The 3,838-nt window shown below is 47.3% G+C and overlaps 2 protein-coding genes across 2 annotated transcripts in view; one reads left to right on the top strand and one right to left on the bottom strand.

Moving 5' to 3' along the window:
- The window catches only part of LOC148144639 (uncharacterized), a 408,822-nt gene that overhangs the window by 263,353 nt on the left and 141,631 nt on the right, over positions 1-3,838 (bottom strand). The window lies entirely within an intron of this gene.
- LOC148144635 (uncharacterized) overlaps positions 2,545-3,838 on the top strand; it is a 333,213-nt gene continuing 331,919 nt past the window's right edge. Inside the window, exon 1 of the mRNA XM_087975022.1 lies at positions 2,545-2,632. The gene's annotated coding sequence lies outside the window, so the exon portion shown is untranslated. The remainder of the gene's footprint in view (positions 2,633-3,838) is intronic.

Below are 3,838 nucleotides of genomic sequence, written 5' to 3'. Positions count from 1 at the left end.
CCGCCAGGCTCAGACTCTCAATGAAAGCTTTGAGCTCCAAGAGGTTTTTTGTTTAAAGCTGCTCCTCTCTTTCAGCCTCCTGCACTGAGTTTCCAATGTCGTGTATCAGATGGAGCAGTGAATGAGTAGCTAGTGTCATTAGAAATTGTAAATCTTTCAGGTACTGTGTTGTTTCATCAGCATTGTAAAGTTTACTGGCAGCACCAGGAGGTGTGGGCTGTGTTCACTAGAAATGATGTGGAGGTGTCGGTATTAGACTGGGTTGATAAAGTTTAAAAAAATCACACAATACCAGGTTATTGTCCAACAGGTTTATTTGGAAGCACTAGCTTTCTGAGTGCTGCTCCTTCATCGGGTAGCTGTGGAGCAGCATCGTAAGACACAGAACGTATATCAAAAGGTCAATATCATGCAACTGATGGAATATATTGAACAAGCCTAGATTGCTGTCAAGTCTTTCATCTCTTCGAATGGGTGTAGGTTTTGGTTCATTAATGTGTAACTGCTAGAACATCTCTTAAGTCACATTCTTGAGATGACTTAAGGTTTTATAAAAAAGATAACATCTCAGCTCAGACAATGCATTAAAGGTGTGAGATTTGAGTCTGTCAGTATTTCAATTTTGAATCAGACTGGTTCTATTTCCAAAGGAGGAATTCATAAAATATTACATGGATTGACTGCCTGGAAATTGTATGCTTTTTGAGCAAAATTGAATGTATCTGCAAATATAATTCTGCCAATACAAATTCACTCCAAAGAATTGTGGGTGCGTCCATGTGAGTTTGTGCGTGAGAGTGTGTACATGCTTGGTAAAGTGTGAGTGTGATGGAGTATAAGCCTGAGAGAGTATTGGGGGGGGGGGGAATGTTTGTGTGTGTCTGAGGGGGAGCATGTGTGTGAGAGGTATTAATACAAGCAAGGGGTTGCATTTTGCTAAAACAACGAAGGGCAGCACTTGTCCAGATAATGGTAAGGCCCTGGGTCATGTTATAGAACAGACAGACATGGGGTGGGGTGTTCAGGTACATAGTTCTTTGGAAGTTGCATCACAGGTAGACAGGGCGGTTAAGAAGGCATTTAGCAGCATAGCATTCATTGTTCACACCATTGAGTACAGGGGTTGGGACATCATGTTGAGGTTGTACAGGGTGTTGGTGAGGCCACTTTAAGAGTACTGAGTACGGTTCTGGTGGCCCTGTAATAGGAAGAATACTATTAGAGAGGGTTTGGTAAAGATTTACCAGGATGTTGCCAGGACTGGAAGGGTTTGAGTTATAAGGAGAGACTGGGACTTTATTCATTCGAGTGCAGGAAATTGATAAAATCATGAGGAATGGAGGTAAGGTGAATAGCAAAGGGCTCTTGCTTAGCGTCGGGGAGCACAAAACTTGGGGGCATATTGCTTGGAGTAGAAAGATTTAAAAGGAACCTGAGGAGCAACATTTTGAAAGAGGGTGGCTTTGTATGTGGAATGAACTTGCTGAGGATGTGGTAGATGCAGGTACAGTTACAACATTGAAACAGCATTTGGATGGGTACATGAATAGAAAGGTTGAGAGGGATTATGGGCCAAATGCAGGCAAGTGGGACTGGTTTAGTTTGGAATCCTGGTCGGCATGGACGAATTGGACCGAAGGGTCTGTTTCTGTGCTGCATATCTTTATTGAAACCAGTAGAATTCTGAAAGGGGCTTGACAGGATAGATGCAGATAAAATGCTCCTTTGTGGGGAGGGTCATCGAATTCCGACAATGTGGAAGCAGGTCATTCAGCCCATGTCTTCCTCTCTGGCCCTCCTGAACAGTATCCCACTCATACCCAACCCCTTACTCCGTATTTCCCATGGCCAAGCCACCCGAACCTGTACATCCCTGGTCACTATGGGTAACTTCGCACGGCCAATTCTCCCTAACCTACACCCGAATCTATAAATTACCTTCTCAAGAATGTAATTTAAATGCAGAGCTTTTCTAAGAAAAATGTCAGTCTGACTCAACATTGCAACACAGACAGAATTCACACCTATTGTCTCTACTTATAATTAGGGCAACGTCTCTTCGAAATGTAGATTCGTTTAGATATAACTGCGTCACTTTACATATGAAGATATCCCTTTGAATGTGCCACATCCCTTTGAAATGTAATCTCGTCCATTTAAACATCTTTATTTGCAGAAATACCCGTTAAAATGTCCACGTCCCTTTAAAATGCAGATTGCCCCCTTTAGATATGAAGCCGTTCCGTTAGATGTCGGAATATCTGTTTAAATTGAGCCGTGAGCTTTCCCAATGTAGACAGGGCTCCTAGAAACGTGGCAGCGTCCCCCCTGCAGCTGCAGAGCGAGACAGGAGAGTTTGTTTTTGTGAATGAGCAGTTGGAGCGCGAGGTGGCTGTTGCTTGGTGACGGTGAGGCTCCCCCGGCCCCGCCCATCCCCCCGTGCAGACGTCACGCGGGGGTGAAGGCGGTTGGGAGGAGAAGTCGCTCGAGCGGGGAAGCGGCGGGAGGGCGGCCGTTAGGAAAATGGCGCCGTGCTGCCCGGGGCAGACACCCGTCACTGGGCACCGCCGCCTTCCTGGCGCAGCTGCTGTGTCACGGCCACACCGGCCGGCTGTACAGCAGGCAGGAGCCGGTGAGCATTCTGGAGGCGGATGGGGTTAAGGGCCTGCTTGGGAACTCGTCGGCCGCCTGGGTGGTGGAGTTCTACTGGTCGTGGGGCGTCCCCTGTGTCAACCATGGGGCCACCAGGAAGGTACTGGGCCCGGGAGGTGAAAGGTGAGGCAGGTTGTGGGGGGGACGGAGGGGAAGGAATGTGGGGCCTGTCCTGTCATAGTGACATTTTACACTCACTTTCCATCTGCTTTTACTGGCGCTTGTGCTGTTTCCCCCTCACTGTTTGGTTTAATCCTTGTGCTGTTTCCCCCTCACTGTGTGTTTAATCCTTGTGCTGTTTCCCCTCACTGTGTGTTTAATCCTTGTGCTGTTTCCCCCTCACTGTTTGGTTTAATCCTTGTGCTGTTTGCCCCCTCATTGTTTGTTTAATCCTTGTGCTGTTTACCCCTCACTGTTTGTTTTAATCCTTGTGCTGTTTCCCCCTCACTGTGTGTTGAATCCTTGTGCTGTTTGCCCCTCACTGTTTGGTTTAATCCTTGTGCTGTTTGCCCCTCACTGGTTTAATCCTTGTGCTGTTTACCCCCTCACTGTTTGGTTTAATCCTTGTGCTGTTTACCCCTCACTGTGTGTTTAATCCTTGTGCTGTTTCCCCCTCACTGTTTGTTGAATCCTTGTGCTGTTTACCCCCTCACTGTTTGGTTTAATCCTTGTGCTGTTTGCCCTCAACCACACTGCTGTGGGTCTGGAGAACTCAGTGTTGAGTCCTCCGGGCTGTTGACTGCTCAGACAGAAGATGAGGTTTTGTTCCTCCAATTTGTGGTTTGGTTTGTTGTGGTAATGGAGGAAGCCAAAGATAGTCATGTCAGAAGGGGAGTGGGAAGGGGCATTAAAATGGGAAGTCCGCTCTGCCTCTGCGGACCCATCTGGGATGCTCAGTTCCCCAAGTTTACGCTCGCTTTCCCCGATGTAGAGAAGACCACAATTGGCAAAGCACAGCAGGTCAAGCAGCATCCGAGCAGTAGGACAGTCGAAGTTTTGGGCACGAGCCCTTCATCAGGAATGATGCGTGGATGTTCAGAGAGGCATCAGTGTCCTTCTGTGCCAGTTGTCAGACAGGTGCAGCAGGCAATGAGCAAGGCAAGTGGTGTATTAGCAAGAGGAATTAAGTTCAGAAGTGGGGATTTCTTCCTTCAGTTAGGGGGTCATTGAATATATTCAAGGCTGA

Source organism: Chiloscyllium plagiosum, unplaced genomic scaffold, assembly GCF_037043375.1.
Source record: "Chiloscyllium plagiosum isolate Xiang-an unplaced genomic scaffold, Cpla_swu_hap1 HiC_scaffold_27, whole genome shotgun sequence".
NCBI classification, from domain to species: Eukaryota; Metazoa; Chordata; class Chondrichthyes; order Orectolobiformes; family Hemiscylliidae; genus Chiloscyllium; species Chiloscyllium plagiosum.
The sequence above is the reverse complement of the archived record's forward strand: the minus strand, read 5'-3'. Positions and strand labels throughout refer to the sequence as shown.